General features: G+C 38.4%; 1 long non-coding RNA gene across 1 annotated transcript in view; it reads right to left on the bottom strand.

The window, feature by feature from the left end:
* Nucleotides 1-13,895: 13,895 nt before the first annotated feature.
* The window catches only part of LOC136695402 (uncharacterized), a 77,162-nt gene continuing 67,801 nt past the window's right edge, over nucleotides 13,896-23,256 (bottom strand). The window contains exons 2-3 of the long non-coding RNA XR_010802284.1: nucleotides 14,484-14,547; nucleotides 13,896-14,315 (exon numbers count right to left, since the gene is read on the bottom strand). This is a non-coding gene — a long non-coding RNA (uncharacterized lncRNA). The remainder of the gene's footprint in view (nucleotides 14,316-14,483; nucleotides 14,548-23,256) is intronic.

Raw genomic sequence — 23,256 nt, 5'->3', positions numbered from 1 at the left:
GATTTATTCAGCTCTACCCTGTGGCAGCACGTCACTGTCAAAAGTAGAGGCTCAGAAACAGCAGGTGGAAGCTATAAACCTGTAAGTTTTAACATTTAGTCTGTGTAAATATCCCTCTCTGGAGCTCAGAGAGAGGAACTACACAAAACAACATGAACGTACACTGATTCCCTCCCGGTGTTCAGCTGAGGAGTTTATCTTCCTCTGATTCGGTCGTTAACACATCTTTAAAGTGAAAGTACAGCTTTGGGGCTCATGGAGGAATCAGACAAATCCCCAATAGAAAGGAATCACCAGCTACAGATCAGCTCCGGACAGTCCAGCAGTGACCAGCTGTGTTCCTTTTAAACTCTGGTACAGAACACAAGTGAAGTTCTAGAGTCTGAGCTCAGATCCATTTTCTCTACACTGAGTTATTGGAGCCTTTATTAGGACGTTATTGTAAGATCCATGATGTTCTCACTCAAGCTCATTTAAACACTGATCAGGGGTCAGTCAGTCAGTGACTCAGTAAGAGTCGTCAGCTCCTGTAGACAGACTCATAGTGCAGGAAACATTTAGTGCTGGGATGGGACTGATTCTCACCACTGCTCTGTTTACAGACGAGAAAACAGAGTCCAGGAATAATCTGAGTCCAGGAGAGAGAGTGATTGTAGGAGTGATTGGACTGGTTTCACTGAATGCAGTTGTCTTTATTGTTCTTTGGAGAAAAGGGAAGAATGGTGAGTACAGACCACATCCACAGACTCTGCTCAAAGACACACAGTAAACACTGAAAATCTACTGAAACATAAAATGTTTTGTTGACTGACTTTTAAAGTAAAAACAAGAAAACAACAACAAAAAAAATGACTACAGCAGAAAGTTTCTGCTTTCTCAGGCTTCACCCCGTGTGTGTGTGAGTGTGTGTGTGTGTGTGTGTGTGTGTGTGTGTTATAGTGTGGTTCTGTGAAGTGCAGACAACAGTGTTACTCTGTGTGTGTGGTGTTCTGTGAGTTATATATTGTGTTTATTTTATTTATCTTGGTCCAGTCTGTGGAAGACGTGTGAGAGATGAGGAGAACGTTAATGAACCAGGTGAGTGTCTGTGGTTGTTTCTCACTCTGTGTTGTGTGTCATGAAAAAGATAAATACACTGAACCATCACTGGATTAGGAAACACCAACCTTGTGTCTGCACTCACTGGGCCTCATTCATTAAACCTTTGTAAAAACCCTGAGAAAACTGTGGGTAATTTAAGAGTAAATGGACATTCCTTCTTTCCTCCAGATTCATGAACGCTGTGTAAACACTAGATGTATTTAGTAGAACGTGTGAATGTTAGTGAAAACATAATGTGTTGTAAATGGTGAGAGCGTTCATCATCATCATCAGTAAGATCTCAGACTGAGGAATCACAGCAGAAACCTTTAACATCTACAGAAAAGAAAAAGAAAATAAATGTTCTGTGCAGAATTCAGTATTTTATTTGAGTTCAAACTGGCACCTGTTTATTTTCATTCTGTGTCATTTTTACTCCGTCACTGGAACTTACAGTGAGACGTTAGATTGTGGCGTCTAAATGTTTTCAGCACCTGAGGAAATGAGATTTAAGAAGATATTTCTCTGAGCAGTAAGAGTTTATTTCTTCAAAACTCCCTGATATTAGAATAAAATCAAATACTTTATTACAGTAAACAGAGAGATTCTGTGGGGAATGTATTGCTTTAACACCTCTCCTTGTGTCAGTGCAGTTTTATTTGAGGTTATCATCATATCCCTCGTTTAATAAATACTTCATTATGTTAAATCAAGTGAGCTGTTGAACACCTGGAGACTCCCTCAAACTCTCAACACATCTACGTTTAGAAAAGAACGTCCCTTTACTGTGTTTGTGTTTACAGTAATTATAATTATATATGATTTTATAGAAGCACCACAGTTATGTAGGAGATAGATGACTTTAATAAAGATAACTGTAGGGTCTAATACACTGAGAGCAGTGCAGGTTCACTACAGTTTGTCTCGTCTGATTCTGCTGAAGGCGCGTCCTCACGTTCACCTTCTCTGCTGCTTTTGACGAACAGTTGATGGACCAATAGGAAAGCTTTAGCTGGACCAATCAGATCGTGAGGTTTGTTTAACCAATCAGAACACTGATTTGTTGCTATCACTCAACTTTGGCGCGCTGTTGTAAACGCCTCCAATTCTCCGTCATGGCGCTTCCAGCCAGAGATACAGTGGAGAGTCGGGTAAGAAACAATGGTAGTTCATGTTTCTTTTTGCACTAACGTTGTTACTCACCTGACTCTCCACTGTACCTCTGTATCTCTGATCTCTGAGCTTTTCCACCAACAAGGATCCAGAACGGTTCCAGTTCGAGAACTAAATTAGGAACCATTCTGTGCGTTTCCACCGTAATAAACTGGTTCATGAACCAGAAAAGTTTGTTTCCAGCTGGAACCAAAGAAGAGTTGGTTTTTCAGTGTGAACCGTGTCGTCCGTGGGTGTGTCGAGGTTCAGTAACTCAAAGACACTACATTTGTTCCCCTCTGAGGACATTTAAATACAGGAGGGGTCTGAGGGAGGTGGTCCCGCTCTACAGCCAATCAGGGTGCAGCTCCCACCTCCCAACACCTCTGACATGTGAAGAGGTAGAGTGGTATTGGTACCAACTTAAACATTTCTGGTATCGATACATCCCCATCCACCACCACATCACACCTGCTCTGTGGGGGTCCGGACCATTTGAAAACAGGGTGAAATGGAGATAAAGTATGCAGAGCAATGGGTTGACTACAGTCTGTAACTGTGGAACTGCTTAGTGTTCCTGTGTGGTCCGAGCTGAGAGAGAGGACAATGAGTGTAGATACAAGTGATATATCTATAAAACTGTATATGTTTATTTTAATAAAATGTAACATTTTTCACTTCAGATCCACAGAATCTACCACTTCAACAACCATTAGCTCCAGGAGGTGAGAGTTACTCCAGTTTCATCTGGATTTCTGTTTTAATGCAGTCTTACATTATTAAATACATTAATAACTTTGTTAAACTGAATTTCAGTGAATAGAACTGTGTTTGTAATTGTGGCAGTTCATTAACTGTGAAATGATGAATGAATAACTGTTGTAAATCAGTCAATGAATAACTGTGGTGTATTAATGAATCAACACTGATGTGGGTTGATTTTATTTTAGGAGGAAGTGGATCAGAACAAGAAATTAACAAGAACAAGAAGTGGTAACAGAAATTACTAATCACAGCTCTGGAGCTTGTGAGAGTGTAAGGGCTCTGTCTGGTTTCTTGGTGGATGTTTCTGACACCAGAGCAGATCTCCATCATTTGTTCAGTCTGAGCAGAGACCCCAGGTCAATACAGACACCTGCACTCTCTCTCTTTTCTGCACTGGATTCATTTTTTTCCTTCATTTGTTTGTTTTGTTATTCTTTATAAATAAGATTAGTAAATAATTTTAATCAGCACAGCATCTACATTTTCATCATTAATCATTTTATATCAGGTTTATTCTCATTATTATATCTCTCAGAGTTGTTAGTAATATTTGTATTAGTGTGTTTTCCAGAATAAAAGTCTCTGTGAATGTAAAATCTGTGTGAGGAGATTATAAATGAGTTATATCCTGTACAGGACAGTAATCTGAGTGGTCCGATGGTGGACCAGCAGTGGTCTACAGTCAGTGGTGTGACAGCCTTAGTGCTGCGTTTGATACTGAGGATCTAGAGGATATACGTTACTTTATCCTCAGGTCAGTGCACTGTCTCCCAGTTAAACACCTTTACTTTATACATCTCTAATTTAGTCTGTTTCTTTTGTTGTTGTACTTTTTTTAAAAAGAGCTTTTCTTTTATTGTTTTTTGTCTTTTATGTTTTTGTATTTATTTTCATTCTACTTTAATAGCTTTTCATTGTCTGTATTATCTTCTAAAATGTATATTTTTCCACTGTCAATGTTCTGTGAAATGTGTTTTTGGAACAGAATGATTTTAATTTCTAAATTTCACAATAAAGCCACAATCAGTCATTTTCAACCATTAGTTATTTTACTGTATGGGGATGTTACCTGCTGCACCACTGTGCCACCCGTTTAAAAATATATCCCAGTTGAACTGCCAATGTGTACAATTGGTTGTGGGTTCGAGACCCAATCCAGGTCACTGATGGTGAGGTGTGTGAGTGTGTGAACTTTTTATTACTAATGCTATTACTGTAAGACTGTTGAACTAATGTTATTTTTTAATCATTTGACTGATAAATAAAGGGAAATATATAATCTGTCCTTATTTACTCTTCTTTCCTGTGCTTTAACAGTCTGTATTTCTCCTGATTTACTGCTCTGTAGATGGTTAGGAGAAGTTGATGTTGATTAATTTATTCCAACAGTCTCCTCTGTAACTACACAGTGACCAATGTTTGTGGACACTGTCCAGTATTTCTTCTGAAATGAAGGTCATTAATCAGTCTCCTCTTCTGCAATAACTCTCATTTCCTCTGTGAAGACTTTACACTAGACGTAGGAACATTTGAATGAAGATTTGATGCCGTTGAGCCACAAACCCTTGAGAGCTGAGGTTGTGATTAGTTCTGAATTACATCTTCCACTGCATCTCATCACTAACGTACAGTACTTTGTAGAAACTTGTAGTAAACACTGACTCAAAACACTGACTGTTTTTCTGAGCGTAAAGCTGCTGTTAACACCAGCTACATAAAGTACACTTTCAAAAGGGTTTATGGACTAAGTGCAGCTTTGAGAGGACAGTTAGTCCTGTGTTTAATTACTGTTGTGTTTTCTGAATATGAAACGCTGACTCTGGAGAGGATCCTCACAGTCGGAGTGTGGCACAGAGGAAGTGTTTGTGAAAGGACACTGCATTTGGTAAAAAACATTATACACAGGGCATTTTTACTGATTACATCTTTTATTACGTATTATATTATTATACTGTATTTATTTAATTAATCAAAACTATATGTTTAAATCTCTATTAAATGTTATAAACACCGAGCTGTAGCTTTGTGAGAGTTTGGATTATCTTTTGGAGTTTGAACTGTTTTTTTATTTTTATTTACATTTTTACTCAGTAACAGATGAGATTTAAAATGGAGTGAAGTACAATAATTCAAGTAAAATGCACTTAAGTAAAAGTAAAGTTACAGATTTTAAAAACTACTTAAAGTACAAGCACACAACAAACCACTCAATTACAGTAACACGAGTAAATGTAATCTGTTACTTTCCACCTCTGCACATTTGCAGACTCTGCGCAGTAGAGACCTGAGGCTGAGACAGACACCCCTCCTCATTTGGGTGAACAACACTAATCACAGCACAGAATGAGCCCCAGGGCGATGTACTGGAAACCAGAGTTTTTATAGCCTGCAAACAACTTTATTCATTCAGTCATTCAATTAATTCATTATATATAACCCTTATCCAGTTCAGGGTCGTGGTGGGTCCAGATGCTACCCGGAATCATTGGGCGCAATGCAGGAACACACCCCCGAGGGGGCGCCTGTGCTTCACAGGGCAACACACACTCACACTTTCACTTTCACACGTACAGACACTTTTGTGTCGCCAATCCACCTACCAACGTGTTTTTGGACTGTGGGAGGAAACCCATGCAGACACAGGGAGAACACACCACACTCCTCACAGACAGTCACCTGGAGGAAACCCACGCAGACACAGGGAGAACACAACACACTCCTCATAGATAGTCACCCGGAGCAGGACTCAAACCCACAACCTCCAGGTCCCTGGAGCTGTGTGACTGAGACACTTCCTGCTGCACCACCGTGCCGCCTATTCTAAATGTTTTTATATTTTCAAAAATACAATCAAGTTGTTCAGTGATAACATGGGAAATCTTGTCTTTGTTGTTTTCTCAGTTAAACAAAGCTTAAAGACGATTCAGAATCTTGTTTATTGAATTTTACACAATATCCCAACATTTCTGGAAAAGGGGTTTGTAGTTCTGGATTATCTGGATCGCACTGACTGCTCATTAAAGTCTACTCTCTGTGTGTAAGAGTAGAGCTGCGCTGTGTCACACAGCACCGAGCAGCGAACCCGCCCCCCTCTGGTCTTTTGTTGTTGCACCGTCACGTGGCACAGGGGAGCCAGTCAAACAGCCAATCAGGTAGAGGCTCAGCCTGGTCCGCCCACTCAGCGCTCTCCTCGAGTCGACGTCACAGTACGGAGAGAGACACCACCCTTTTCAAAGGCAGGACAGATACTGAGCATCAGGCGATGTGCGCTGAAACCCAAAAATGTGAACATGGTACTGTTCTTAACTAAAAGCCTCTAATCCTTTTTCAACGGGGGGTGGGTTTGGGCCCTTAACATATTCTTTCTTTACTTATACTTTATTTAATTTTCAGTTATTGTTTTTAATTTGTTTAAAGCCAGAAGTGCACTGAAGGGATGAAATTCCTTATTCTTTGTATTATTTTCTTGTACTGTTCGACTTGAAAAACAGAATAAGTTTGAAACTGTTTACAGTATTTGTTGTGGTGTGTAGTTCTGGATCCTCTGGATCATCCCAAAGATTCAGTTTCACTTTCTCTCTCCAGAAGGACACTGTACCCAAGTTTACCAGGAAAGTAGCCTGTTTATACAGTAAGTGTACTTTTATAAACTTGTAATAACTTGTAAAACAACAGCCTTAATGACCAATTGCAGCAGTTTCGTAACAAAAACGACAGATTGCTGCTTTGTGACCACACTCTGCTCCTCAGATGTGTCAGAGTTACCCAGAATGTGTGAAATCTGTGGCCAGACACATGCACCATTTCTTTATTTCAGTGAATCTGTGAATGTTCTGTGGATTTAACAAACAGCAGCAGGAGGAACACCTCAGACCATCCATTTCTCTCAGAGGACCCTCTCTCTCTCTCTCTCTTCACTGATGTATTATCACTGTATTATTTTATTGTATTGTTCGACTTGAAAAACAGAATAAGTGTGAAACTTTGTTTACAGTGTTTGGTGTGATGTGTTAATTTTGTTGTATTGGGGTTTGTCTGCTCTCTAACCTCAGGAGATATTGTTTTAAATTGTGTTGAGTGATATTTACTTACACTCTGTTTATTTAAGAAAATACAGAATTGCACTGAAAGGAAGAAAATTCCCTATTTGTTATTGTTTTCCTAAGAACAATTCTATTTAAAAAAATTAACAAAAAAAGAAAGAACTAGAAAAGATGTCTAGTGAGAGGAGAATTTCTATTTTATTTTTGTATTGTTTCTCCTTTTCTACCTCAAAAAAGGTTTATTTTCCTAATGTTAAGGCAAACTTTGTTTTGTTACTGTTCCATTTCTAAACATAAATGTTGATTGTGATAAAGTATTTTGTCATCACGTACAATGTTTCAATCGGTATCGATATCGATGATACTGGCCCTGCATTTACTTGGTATCGGTTGATACAAATATCCCTGGTATCACCCACCTTTACTATATAGTGCCCACAACTTGCTAAATAAACCCACCATGTCACCTTAGGGGCTCCATAATTTTAAGAGAATAAAGCGCATGTTAAATTTCTAACTGTGTAATTCTGTTTTTGGAATCTGTTCTTTTAAATGTTAAGCCTTTATTTTTTAATATAAAGTGTACATTGTATTTGATATCATGCACATAATCACATTTAGGCTGTGTCCGGAACATGATCACTTATTAAAAGCCAGATTATTGGATCATGGCCATGTGTTTCCAGTGGGAAGGTGGTCATGTAGCATATTAATGAAGACCGACTGCAGCAATGAAGTATGCAATATCTCTTGTTGTTCAAAAATTATCAACCCAGAAACTTAAAACATTTTTGTTCATTACAGTCTCGTTATTATAGACCCAACAGACCCTAAATGCTCAGTGCCATCTTCAGTTGGAATGGATGGGAACACTGTTCCCTGTAGCATTGTGAGGTACTGCTGATTATTGAGCAATTCTGGTCTTCTTTTATATGCTGCATGACCACCTTCCCATTGGAAAAACTTGCCCTTGATCCAATATGGTGGCTTTCAAGATGGCTGCCATGTTCTGAGCACAGCCTGAAAGATAGGCCCTTAGCCGTTACTTGCTGGGGTATTCAGATATGCCATTCCCCCTATCGTTTCTGAAACAACTTTTCACTCACCCTGTGGGTTTATGTTTTGTATACATGTATCAGTGAGAGGAAATAAATTTAAAAAAGCATATTGAACTCTTAAGTATGATATGACATATGCTCATTAAATGACAGATTACATTTTGTAATATAGATACAAACACAGTAGTTTTGGCCCAAGAAGTGTCCCAGTACTTTGACAAATGTAACATTTGCATAATTTTAGCATTTTACCTGCATCATAAAGACACCACAGCTCACTCAATCCCTTTGAAATGTGTGTTGATTTGTGGCAGGTGTCCAGTTGATATCCACCCAATCCTCTTTCCCATGCTGATTGGGCCTCATTTTGAAGTACTGCCTATAATTTGGGGGAGGGAAGTTGCTTTAGTGGGAGTTAAAACTAGAGTCATACCCTAGAACACTAGACACAGTTTTGTTGGGGTTCACACTGTTTTGCGAGGCTGTTTCTGACTGCACTGCTACCTTTTGCTAAGCTAATTATATTTGTGGTCTGTTTATTTTCATTTACATTAAAATGTACAACAACTCTATGTTTAAGTGACAATTAAATTTTAAATAAATGGTGTCAAAATGCCATACAAGGTCTCAACTGTCAAGTGTTTATTGATAAAAAATATAAAACAATCCATCCATCCATTATCCACTGCTTATCCAGGTCTGGGTCGTGGGGGAAGCAGTCCGAATAAAGAAACCCACACCTCTCTCTCCCTAGGCCCTGCTTCCAGCTCTACACCAGTTGTGTAATAGCTGAGCTGGAACAACCTGCCAGCAGTATCTGCAGAATTCAGAATGGTTCTGAAATAGCTCTCTATTTGCCTATAAATGAGAGAAAAGTTAAACAGAGAAAACTGTACAACACAAACAGGTGAACAAATAAAGCTGCATTGGATCACCAATATTCAAGAAGGAAATGTCTCAAATGGATTTAAGAAATTCATATTTTTTTTTCATTCATAAGCTTACCTCACCAACTAATCACTCATGAGGCCTCAGTGTCTGATATTCTCTGTGATGCACGTCAGCACCAGGCACCTCTACGTTTTATATGGTGTAATGTCATCTGGTTTACTTTCTGATGTTCTTACTTCTAGTGTAATTTTTTACTAGAAGAACAGAGACAATGCCGAAAAGAGGGACAAAATCCTGATTAATGCCCTTCATTTCAGAAGAAATATTGTAGCAGCACGTCTCCACAAAGCTTTGGTCACTGTGTATTTTTAGAATAATAGAGTTATAAGTTTAATGTAGGGAGCAGGTACAGTCTCAATTTTTTCTTTCTTAAGGTGGAGTCATGAACGCTGACCTTGACTGAGGCAAGCAGTTCTTTGGATGTTGTTGTGGGGTCTTTTGTGACCTCTTGGATGAGTTGTCGCTGTGCTCCTGGGAAGGTTCACCACTGTTGCACGTTTTCACCATTTGTGGATAATGGCTTTCACTGTGGTCCACTGGAGTCCCAAATCTTTAGAAATGGTTTTATAACGTTTTCCAGACTGATAGATCTCCATTAATTTCTTTGTCATCTTCCTGGACTTCTTTGGATCTTGGCATGATGTCTAGCTTTTGAGGATCTTTTGGTTTACTTGTCTTTGTCAGGCAAGTCCCATTTAAGTGATTTCTTGATTGAGAACAGGTATGGCAGTAATCAGGCCTGAGTGTGGCTAGATAAATTGAAGTCAGGTGATAAACCACAGTTAAGTTATGTTTTAACTGAGGGGCAAACACTTTTTGACACAGGGCCATGTAGGTTTGGATTTGTTTTTCTCCCTGAATAATAAAAACCTTCATTTAAAAACTGCATTGTGTGTTTACTTTTGTTGTCTTTGACTAATAATTAAATTTGTTTGATGATCTGAAACATTTAAGAGTCACAAACGCAGAAAAAAAAATAATAAAAAAAATCTTGAAGGGGCAAACACTTTTTCACACCACTGTAAATATTTAACCCAAAACCCAGATCTATCTGTGATGCCCTAGATTCTCTGGACACTAATCGTCCTCTTCATGGTGTGTGGGTTCAGTATAGACACACGTCCTTTTCCTGACAGATCCTTCACATCTCCTTGGAGGAAATAACAGATGTGAGTGGCTACTCGTTTTACACATTGCCATCACAGAGTGTGGAGTTTTTAGACTGACACTGCTGTTCTGAGAACCAAACTTCCACCAAAAATATCCATCCCTCAACAACATTATCTTCCAGTCTACTGTCTTGCTAGCCTGCTGTCACTAGCCACATGAGTGCTTCACTTTTGGTTCTATGTCTTGTTTGTTGTTTGCCGCTGTATTATGGTATGTAATATGTCTCCTGCGGCCCATGTTGCCCAACAGGGGTAACACAGTGGTGGAAGACACTGGGTTCCAGCAAGGACTTTTAAACTGGTATATCAGAACATAGGCAGTATCACTAGGACAGCTTTTTTACATCTTCACAACATCACCAAGATCAGAAATGTCTTACCCCTGCAGGCCACAGAAACATTAGTACAAGCCTTTGTTACTTAGTATCAGACGAGCGAAAGTGGAATGTCTAACAAAGAAGTTCTGAAATAAAGGAACTTAAATACACACAAGGACACCTGAGACAGATAACGAGGGGGCAGGATTACAAAGGAGACACACTGATGAGGAGGTGGAGCTAAGGCAGGACTAGGGCAGAAACAGGAACCATAATAAAGAGCACATGGTAGGGAAAACAGACACATGACAGGACCAAGGTGTGACAGTCTAACTGGACATCAGACTACTGCAGCATTAATGATTAATACATAACACTCACAAACATGTTTTAATATATAATAATAATAATATGGTAAAAAATAATATATTTAATATATTTATAATATTACAATACATATTATATATTTTCATAATGTTGATATATATTTACCATTTGGGGTTTAGCGGACATTTGCAGTATCACTCCACACTGCTATGTTGCTTTTTTCAGAGCTGTAAGAAAGTATTCATACCATCACTGCCCTAATACAGCCACTGACAACACCACAGTTCCCCACAGTAAACACCAAGCATCAATGAGAGAGACCACAGAAATCATAACCCTAGCAACCACCTGGAATAACACTGAAAATAATTATATTTTAGTTCAGTATATAAACCACTTAGCAAGACCCTGGCTACTACCAAAGACTCTTCCTACCAACACCTTTTACAACATCTGACGTAATCCTGGCATCATCCAGCAATGTCTCCCCAGAAACACTATAGCAACCACATAGTATCAACATAGCAGTGACATTGGATACATTAACAAACACTAAACCAACAAGCAACTGCACAGTAACTACATACACGCCAATGTAAATTAAATGAGCATGAAATATATTGTTCTTTGTGTGTGCTTCATCATAGGCCTGAAATGGGGGCTGTGGGTCATGTGATTTAATGGTGACACCCATCTTTCCTAGTCCACAAATAGAAAATATGGGACATTTGTGAGTCTGAAGAAACATTTAAAGGTTTAAAAATCCATCACTCCATGTTAAGGTTTCTTTACACATTTAATAGTTCTTATCAAAAATGGTTCTTTATGGAATGAAAAAAAAGTTCTTCTATGGCATCACTCAAGGAACCCTTTGTAGTTATTTTTAAGTGTGGAATGGACCAGAAACCACCAGGCAACACCCCATTAACAGAACATTATGAACTGAAACGAGCTGATTTACCTGAGCAGATGGCAAGTAACAGGATGAAAAACAAAAGTTTAGATCTGATATTTACAGTTGGATGATTTAAACCACCTCTTACTGTCACACCTGTCTCTGTGGAGGCCTCGCTTCCTCCCTCACTTCACACCACATTACCATTTGAGTCTTTGACTTGATCTGAGGACTTCAATTCCCATGGCTCAGCGGGCAGTCACATGACTTTATCAACCAATGGGACCCCTTTTGTGTGCTCTGGGTCACCTGAGGTTTGAATCACAGCTGTTTTATATTTATACACAATTACTTAGTATATTTACCCAGGCTTCTACATCTCCCGTTTGTGAAGTATTGTTAACCATTCTGTTGCATGCTGAGTGTTATCTTGATTGTAAAAGCTATCCTGTGTATGACCCATTCTTCTCCTGACCCTGTCTTTTGGATTCGGACCGCTGACCTCTGCCTTTTCATTTAGTATTCTCTAGACTTCCCCCTTGTTTTTGACTGCATTCTTATTACAGTGTGTTTTGGACTTAATTGTACTTTAAACTTCTGTAAAGTAAACCTGTTCCTGCTGAAAACCCGTGAGTGTCTATTCTGTTTGAATATCCTGACAGAATACTTCTCCATTAAATGCAGACGGCGGGTTCTGGTGATTTAACAACTGCTATTAGTAGCCAAGGACAGTTTGTTAGAACAACATAACTCTATATTGCAGGAGTTGCCGCAGTCTGTGACTCTACTGAGGCAACAAGAAGAGCAAATGTTGGTGATTTCTGAGAATCAGCTACAGCCCACTCCTTTACTCGAACCACTATCAGCCTCGGCTGATGTTCTTCCTTCCTCTTGTCCATCATCTCCTTCTAGCGTGAGTAAACCGGAGAAATACGATGGATCTATGGATAAATGCAGGGGGTTTCTGTTACAATGCTCTTTATATTTTAATAACTCCCTTCCATGCTCTGATTATACACGTATCTCGTTTGACTGGTAAAGCCCTCGACTGGGCTACGGTTGTTTGGCCTCATGTACAAACTCTCTCTTATGATAGATTTGAGTCAGCGTTTCATATTCAGAAAACACAACAGTAATTAAACACAGGACTAACTGTCCTCTCAAAGCTGCACTTAGTCCATAAACCCTTTTGAAAGTGTACTTTATGTAGCTGGTGTTAACAGCAGCTTTATGCTCAGAAAAACAGCTGCAGATGGACTTTAATGAACGCTGATGTTCCTTTGAGTCAGTGTTTACTACATGTTTCTACCAAGTACTGTACGTTAGTGATGAGATGCAGTGGAAGATGTAATTCAGAAATAACCACAACCTCAGCTCTCAAGGGTTTGTGGCTGAACGCCATCAAATCTTCATCCAAATGTTCAGAGTAAATGAGATTTATTGCAGGAGACTGATTTGTCCAGTAATGTTTTCTGAAATGAAGGCCGTTAATCAGTGTCTACAATCATTGGTCACTGTAGTTATAAAGGAGATTGTTGGAATAAATTCATCGACATGAATCTCTAACCATCTACAGTGCAGTAAATCAGGAAGGAAAGAAGAGTGGATAAGGACATATAATAGTTTTCACATTGTATTTATTTAAAAAGTGAAATCACAGGAGTTGGAAACCAGCCAAGTTCAACATTTTTGAAAAATAACATTGTCCATAAATATACAAAAAAGGTCCTTAATAAATATAATATTCCCCATAATACTCCAGCTTTATAAAATATGGAAAACATTTGGTTCATTTGCTGTTAAAAATATCCTGAGATAAACTGTACAAACTTCACACAAAGCAGCAATCTCGTTTTCTACAGTTGATTTACTGTATGACAGGAGATGAGTCAAACAGCTTTGGCTTTAATGTGACCACCGTTTTTTAACCTGAAGAAAGATGATGGACTGCTTTTTAAAATGTGTTCTCTGTTGAATATGGGTCAGCACAAAGAATTCACAAAATGTTCACTGATATCTTCTTTTGGAATTCCACAGGGAGTTTAACTACTCTGCAGCTCAGATAGAGGAGGTTTAGTCACTTTAAAAGTGACACTGATTCATCTTCATCTTAAAACTTAGTGCTACATCCACAACCATCTTGAACTTAAGACCACTTTAGTCTCAGGACGGAGGTGATCTGTAGAGAGGGTTTTTAAAATAATTACTCCAGATCTCTGTGGTGAAAATAGCCTTCTATCATCATCAATGACCCCTCTGTCTAATGCCCTGTCCACGATCAGAGGTCTACTTTCATTCAAGCCTTTACTTATTAGAGCATTTTCCACTGCTAAAGGAAGGGAACAATAATAATCCCCTCATGCACCTCAACAATCACTGACTTTTGAAGACCAGTTTTGATGAGCAGCAGCAACAAAATCTAACCTTTTATTTACAGAGAATAACCTTGTTTTATCCCCCAGCAGTGAACAAGTCCATCATTCTCTCCTCCTCCTGGACCACTGTGTCTCCGTCCAGAACAAAGTTCTCTTCTAGATGAATTCAGTTAAAGGAATTTCCTGTGAAACAGCGATTAAAAATTATTTACAGACAGTTCATTTAATTAGAACCCAACCCCATTTCCACATTCCACAGTTTAAACATCCGGCCTGTTCTAGACAGTACTTTGTGTTTCAGAGTTGAATATTTAAAGTTCTACTCAACACTTGAATTTAGACTTTACTTACCATCATTTCTCCTGCAGCAGTTTTAGCTGCTGTTCCTCTGGTGACTGACCACTGCTGACCTCAACTGAAACAACACTGTTCCTGTTAGATCTGTTTAAAAATACAGAAAGGTTTATTTCAAAATTGATAAACATTATTGATGTTCAGTGAGAAACTGAGTAAATTCGCCCTCTACAGGGAACAGAGGTAAATGTGGCATTTTCTGTACATGGTCCTTAGTTGTTTTGAAGAGAATAAAGCATTGAATCCAAGTGAATTTGGAGCTGCTGGGAGTGAGATGATTTGCAAAAAATGTCTTTAGCGGAAACAATCATATCACAGAGAAGCTGCTCAGAGGACTTCAGCTCACTTTGGTCTAATCCACAGACATCTGCAGAGCATCAGGAATTTATTCATTTATTTACTTTTTTAGGTATTTTCCTAAGAGTATGATTACATTTATAGCGTCAGAGAAAGCTGAACTTAGGTTTTCCATAAAAAAAATAAAATAGCATCAGCATCAAAGGAAGGAATATTAAGTTTGAGATTAATCCAATTTCTAATGAAACAAACAAATGTTCCAGAGGTTCATTTTCTGACTCTTACAAAATACACACAAATTAAATCTGTTTTAAATAATGACTTCTTACTGACTGTGATTGCCCTATTATTCCATAAAGTGTCTTCATGAGGAGAGAAGTGATGTTTGAGTATCATTTTCCAGAAAAGAAGAATGTGTTTATGGAAGTGTGAGTTTAACTGGAATCTCACTAATTTCATAGTCACACTTCATAAAGAACTCAGTTCCTCCCAGTTTCTTAAAATGGACCCAGGAATATGAAACCACATTGAATTTTGCTGCATAATAACTGTTTTTAGCCAATTATCCCTAAATGTACCGACCATGGCTTCAAAGTCTAATGCATTAATACCACCTTCATCACATTTCTCCACTAACTGGGACCTTTTGATTGAATGAGTCTTGTTTTTCCACAAAAACTCAAAAATAATAGAGATTGCTTTCCTTATATTTTGTGAATATATATACAGAGGTTGGACAATGAAACTGAAAAACCTGGTTTTAGACCACAGTAATTTATTAGTATGGTGTAGGGCCTCTTTTTGCAGCCAATACAGCATCAGTTCGTCTTGGGAATGACATATACAAGTCCTGCACAGTGGTCAGAGGGATTTGAAGCCATTCTTCTTGCAGGATAGTGGCCAGGTCACTACGTGATGCTGGTGGAGGAAAAACGTTTCCTGATTCGCTCCTCCAAAGCACCCCAAAGTGGCTCAATAATATTTAGATCTGGTGACTGTGCAGGCCATGGGAGATGTTCAACTTCACTTTCATGTTCATCAAACCAATCCTTCACCAGTCTTGCTGTGTGTATTGGTGCATTGTCGTCCTGATACACAGCACCGCCTTCAGGACACAATGTTTGAACCATTGGATGCACATGGTCCTCAAGAATGGTTTGGCAGTCCTTGGCAGTGACGTGCCCATCTAGCACAAGTATTGAGCCTAGGGAATGCCATGATACGGCAGCCCAAACCATCACTGATCCACCCCCATGCTTCACTCTGGGCATGCAACAGTCTGGGTGGTACGCTTCTTTGGGGCTTCTCCACACCGTAACTTTCCCGGATGTGGGGAAAACAGTAAAGATGGAACGTAGAGACCCTGAACTCAAAAGCTCAAAGAAGTCAAAAACAAGGACTCTTCCATTGCAGGCTCTATTTGACCAGCTGTCTAGTAAAACACTGCAAGTGTATTCTGGTACTTGTCTTTATCCATACAAAAGGAGTATTTGTTAGAATTTTCATTCATGTCAGATCAAACATTAAAAATGCTGTAATATTTTAATTATTTGCTTAATCTTATCCAAGGTACCCTTCACACAACCAGTATGTTCAGTTGTTGTCTTCACTCATAACCGTATACCCATGCCTGAGAGAGAACTTTGGATCATGTTTTGTAAGTAGTTGATATTTTCAAAATTTATTTACTCACTTATATATGTTTTCAGTGTAAATTGATTTATGAGATCCATGTGTTTGCCATGTTTTTCTGTTAGGATGCTCTGCACGAGTCCTTAAAGAACAAGTTCAAAAAGGAGAGACGCCCGCTGATCAGCGATGATGAAGTGCTCAGGATGAGAACAACGTTTGTAATTCCAGGTTCTGGCAGAAAGCGTACATCTGAGGTTGTCCAATTACAATTTAAAGCAGGGAGAAGACCTGCTGTACGTACAAAAGAACGTTCACTTAGTACACAGCTATATTCACATGTCACTTATTGTCTCTTGTGTAAGTTCAAGTTGGTTGTGTGAATTCATATAGGTTAATGGTGCTTTTCCAACTGAAGTGTGTATGGAGGAGAGAAACATAACCGAAATTGTCAAGACAATGGCTGAGGAGGTAAAGAAGGTCCGACCAGATATGTTGTTTCTACAAGAGCAGATGACAAAGACGAGAGGATACAGAAGAACCTATCTCCTCCCATTCTACAAGAGAGATTTTAATGGAATTCCCTTGCCTTAAGTTGCCTGAAATTGTATGTTTTATGTATTTGTTAGTCTTGCAATTAACACGTTTAGTTACATGGTAACATTAACAACTTGGATATTGAACACCAACAGCTGCTTTTGGAAATGAAAGATCTCCAACACATTGACATAGACAAGCAAGTCACTACAGTGCTGAGCAAAATGGCCCCCATGATTTTACTGCGAGCATCTCACACTGCAGTGATTAAGAGATGTCTGGAGACCATTGAGGACTGCCAACAAGGTCCTGTAAAAAAAAAGGTGAGAACATCCAAACTTCCTTGTCTAAATAGTACAACCGTTCATTCATTCATTCATTCATTGTCTCTAACCGCTCATCCAGTTCAGGCCTACTCTGAATCATTGGGCGCAAGGCTAGTGCCATGATGGTGGCAAAAACATTATACCATTACCTGCAATATTTATTTGCTTTTGCCAAATATTCCCATTGATTAACCAGTAGATCATGGCAACTATTGAAATGACATATTATGCCATCAAACATGTAGTAAGTCATGTAGCTACAGTGGGATCTACAAACGTTAGGTTTTTTTATGCTCACTTGAAAAAGATGCATGGGAAAACTGAAGCTAAAAGACCAATGAGGAATTTAAAGTCTATTTGGAGAAATTTTGCCCTTCCCCTCCAAAACGTTGTGCAATGAGTTCAGTTTGTGTCTTGAAAATGACTTGGGAGTGGCACTCCTTGATTTATAATATTTTTAATTGATTATAGGTCTGCAGTTAGAGGCAGCCATCCTGTGCCTTCCGTCTCTGTTCAGTGAGGATTCCTCTCTTCTCTTCACAGCTGAGGAAGTAAGATTCTTTTAAAAAGTCAAATGTAACATTTGGGTATATTTATTTATTTAATGTGACCAGGTCATTTTCTGTTTCTGTCAATAGTCAGACACATTAGACATCGTCACACCACAGATTATTTTAAGTGGCTGTAAGGAGGGAGTTCCCTTGCAGTACAGTTTGGTGAAAGTCACCATGGACAAGGTGATCATGGTGAAAGACGGTACAGATGTCTCGCTTGCCCTTGGTGTACTCTTCAGCACTTACTTTGTGTTTGGGGTGGAGTACCCTAAAGGACTTTAAAAAACTCTTACATTCCTTGAAGCATTTGTATATAAAATGAAGGAGGAACGATTCCTTCCAATTACGCTGAAGCGAGTATTCAATTCTCTCTGTGAGTAGACTTTACATTTGTTTCTCAGATATTTACTTGAGCTTCTCACAGTTGAATATATTTATTGAATTTGAAATAAGATTCAATATTTTGCAAACTTTAGTACATCATCCAGTGTAGTTCAGGTTTTTTCTGTATTTCTGTGTCATATGTAATGTAAGTCCTGCAGGTTTTCCCCCCACAGATATTATTAGGATTGTATGAACAAATCACAAGTTTCAGTGTTTAGTAAGTTTGGGTGCTTTAGTTGTAAATTTAAAATTTTAAGTCATTCTTGTAAGTATTTGAATTTAAAAAGGAATAAATACTGTCTTCAATGTACTCACTGACCACTTCATTAGGTACTTCTACATTATATCACATTGTAGTTATACAATTACAGACAATGGTCCACCTGTTTCTCTGCATACTTTATCTCCCATTCCCCTTGTTTGTCCATGGTCAGGACTCACATATTACCCCCACAGGGTAGGCATGATTTGGGTGGTGGATCATTCTCAGCGCTGCAGTGACAATGATGTCGTGGTGGTGTGTTAGTGTGTGTTACACTGGTACAAGGATGCTTTTGGTTGGTGGACCATTCGCAGTCCAGCCGTGACACTGAGGGCTTTGAAATCTCCAGCAGCACCGCTGTGTCTTGTGACACCATGACCATGTCACTGCAGTGCAGAGATTGAAATTTCTCAGAGAAAAAGATGGACTACAGTCTGTGATTATAGAACTACAAAGTGCTCCTCTACAGTAAATAGAGCTGATAAAATGGAAAATGAGTCTCGATACATGCTAGATGTACATAATGATGTGGCCGGTGTGTGAATGTGTGTGCATACATGTTGGAGGAGTCTTTGCTTCAGCATGACAATACATTTTAGTATTGTGAATTGACAAATGCCATTTTGATGTATTGAATGAAATTAAATTGTTTATTATGAATTAACTCAATAAATAAAAATATTTACTAGTATATGGCCTCCCGTTATTTCATGAAGTGATCTATGCAGTAAAATATTAAGTTTGTACATTTTAAAGAATTAAATAAAATTACTAATTTAATTTTAAAGAATTAAATAAAGAACTAAAGACACAGAGGAAGAGGAAGAGGGGAAAAAATTCTGCTCAGAGGTATCTCAACAACATTTTTGTTCGTACACAGAGCCGGAGAGAGAGAAAAACAAGCTGCGTCAACTCCGTCCCATATTTACAGCAATAGCGGACTATGGCAAGTCGAGTTTGCTATTGAATTTTGCTCATGTTTTGACCAAAATTTTACCAAGCACCTGCAGTTTTTTTTTTTTTACATATTTCTCAATGTACACCCTTCAAAACATATTCCCACCTTAGATTCTGCACACGTTGCTATTCTGGGGTGTATACTAACGGGTTAGTTAAAAACGTAAGCATTTTGATGCTAATTTATTACATGGCATATTACTGTGACTAAATAAATGAGTAACGTCAGACAGACTTATTAGGGTTCAAGCACTCAGTGCGTAGAACCCTATTGTTTTTGTACCGGTTTTTCTTATTATTCTTTTTCTCCTGTAAAAGTCATTGTGCGGAAGAGACCGTAGGTCGTACAGACTTCCCACTTGGAGGGTAGATGTAGTTTGTGTGCATCTCGGAGGACAACACAAATTACACTGATTGGCCTAATGGTGGCGCTATAGCGAAGTGAAACGCATTTAGGTTCATATCTCCTACACCGTGAGGCGTAGAGACAAAATCTTTTTTTCCACTGATTCTTTGGGTCCTGACAAATCAAAAACGGGTTAGTCAAAATTTCATTTTTCCAACGTTATTATCATGCTAATTTGCATAGTTTGCAAAACCTACTTTTGCGAACTAGTCCGGGGATTTTTGTCCAATTCTCTTGAGCTTGGTGCCAAAATGTTCGCAGGAGTCTGAAGGTTAATAATTATCAAAAAAAAGTTTAAATTTCGATTCAATATGGCCACCATATGCAAATGAACCTCTTCGGCTTATCGTATGTTTTACTTACAAATTTATAACAATTTCATACTTTACTCCAATGTGTTCAAATTTCATATTCTACTTCCAGATATGATTCTGAGGTAGCATGTCAAATGAGGAGCCAATATTCATATAGGGGGCGCTGTAAATGCTACAAGTGTATATCTCAGCATCCGCAAGGCGGATCGGACTGCCGTTCGGCATGCTGCTTCTCTGGGCAAAGCTATAAGTGGAAAATTAAGGACAATTAGATTCGGGCAAAATTGTGATCGTCATCGGCCAATCAGATGTTAGCACCTGTTTGACTACCTTAACAAGGTCCAATCATCATGGAATTTGACTGGTATGTTCCTGGGAGCACTCCCTAAGTGCATAAAAATGTTCGTAACGATAGCCACTAGGGGGCGCTATATCAAGAAAATATGATATTTCTCAGCGAAAATTAAGCGTATCGACACGCAGTTTACTTCTCTGTATACTCTGCAGAGGGCCTCACAACTTTATAGTTGCAAGTGTTGTCAAAAAAATGCATCGTGTTTTCTCAATCGCCAGTTGTTTAAAATTGAATCTTTTCTAACTAGTCTGTGGAATTTCGCTCTATTCCCAAACAATTAACCTTGTTAGAATCTGCAGTCTGTAGATCAATAATTATAAAAAAAAGTTCAACATTTGGACAAACTGTTGTTGTAATATATCAATTAATTGAAGTGTGTGGCGCTTTAAACATTCTTTCAGTTGTAATCAAACAAATTAAGCCCAATCAAGACCAAATTTGAAAAACCTTTGTATGACCTTATTATGAAAAAACATATACAATATGACTCCAATCCACCAAAAGGGGGCGCTACAATTGGACAATACCGATTAAATGGGCTTTTTTGTGTTATAGCACAATCTAGGATTGCAGTGGCACCACAATTTAATCATGTCATCTGATCCTCATACTGATCAAGCATGTGCAGTTTTGGAATTTTTGGGGAAAGCGTTTTTGAATTATAGGTGCATTTGTGATTTCTAGAATTCATGCTGGGTCTCTATTATTGGGAGGGGCCTGAAATCAACTTTTTCACGATATTCTAATGTTATGATCAGCACCTGTAATATACAAGTTTATAGTATATAATATATATAGTAATATACAATATTATTATTCTGAAGGAGTCTGTCTGATTTTAAAATCACTGCTCACAAATTACATACATTACACTAAGGCCCTCTGACATCACACACATCACACAGAAACAAACACACCTCAGAGACTGTTGTTACGACCCAGTCTAGGGTTGAGCCGTAACAGAATGAGGTGTGTGTTGGAATTGATGTATGAGAAGGGAATAACTGTAACAGAGATGTAAATGGTGAAACAAACGGAACCACAGAATGTATAATGAATAGAACATATATATATATATATATATATATATATATATAAAAAACTTCAAAATGGCCTTATGCCGACAAAAATAACAAACAAACACCCTTCCTAACTGACCCACAAACAGCTCTAACTTACCTATGTGAAACAAAAGGAAACAAAAGACAATACCTTGCCGTACTCCCCATCTATACACAAAAAACACACACAAAACCCACTCCCAAAACAAACGGCAGCCAACCCTACTCTGGTGAAATATATACACAGTGTTTACAATATTTTACAACAGGTCTAACGTCAGTATTCAAAAAGGGGCAAAAACAAACTCAAAGTCGAAGTAGGAATATAACAAAGTCAAAACCAGGCAAACAGACAGAATTCAATCTACACAACACAAATCACAGAGCACAAGACAAGGCTTAATGCAGTGTACACACAGACGTATTTATGATTCCCGCCGAGATGACGTAGACGAAAGGTGACAGACAAGACATGGACTGGATTGTGGACAGGACTCAGGATGATGAACAAATACATGAACTGGAATCAGGAATGAACTCTAGACGGGTGAACAAACACATGGACTGGAACAGATTGCAGAACCTATAATTTTACAGAGATAGGGAGAGATAGAGAGAAAACACACACAGCGCAGGGTAACACTGTAGAACACACGTCACAAACACAAGCACCTATTACAAATAATCTGACACTGCACATACCTACTTGGCTCAATGTCTAACAATTTTGTCATAGCCACAAATGTCAATACATCCTCTTCCGATCAATTCATAGTACAGGAGTTGTCAGATTTGACTTGACTGCCATATTAAGCCAGTTAGTGCTTGAACCCGCAGATAGCTGCTAGCAGCTCTAGTTACGATTATATTTCTAAGCGACTTTACAGAATTGCATCTATTTAATTTAATATTTTTGAAACAAAGTGGCAAATAGTTCACTTCACCTGTCTGTTTGCTGTCACTGTACTTACTGCAGTATCACATCAGAACTTCTGGGTATTGGCAAATATTTCACACATTAATTTGTAAATAATTCTGATTTGTGAAGGATGTGGAGTATTTGCCTAATGTGAAATTAATCTTAAAATGGATTATTTAATTGTATGTGAAAGTAATCTGTCATCTTCAGTACATCTGTATGATTTAATTGTAAAGACAGGCAGTATTTATTAGGGCTTAATTGTGTGAAACTAATATTTTATAGAGGTTTATTGTGTCAGTATGTTTATTTGTAAGTGTGTGAATCCAGTATTTTATATGTGGTTTATTGTGTTATGATGTGTGTTGACTCTGAAGATTGTCTTGAATGCACTAATGCGGTTCTTTGTTGGTTAAAACGCTGCCGAATGAGAGAGCTGCCTTTCAGAGTAATGACTGTAGAGTCAGTTGATGAACTCTTGGATAAGTTTAACCTGAAAATTTTGACAGTCATTGGGTGTTGGTAAAAGCACAGTGGAGAAAAAAATGTAGGTGAGCTGAATGGAAATGGACAGAAGCTAAGCTTCACATCCATTATGACCTCTGCAGTTTTGCAGCACTAGATAGATGTACTTGACCAAAATTATTAACAGGAACATCAACAATACCCACACTTTACAGGAACTGACAAACTCCCCCAAAACCCAGAGAAATGTTAAGAATTTGCTCATGCTTTTAGTAAAAAACAAAAACATTAGACTGATTTTAAA

The sequence above is a fragment of the Hoplias malabaricus genome, chromosome 4 (genome assembly GCF_029633855.1).
Source record: "Hoplias malabaricus isolate fHopMal1 chromosome 4, fHopMal1.hap1, whole genome shotgun sequence".
NCBI lineage: Eukaryota > Metazoa > Chordata > Actinopteri > Characiformes > Erythrinidae > Hoplias > Hoplias malabaricus.
This window is presented reverse-complemented; position numbering and strand designations above follow the sequence as displayed.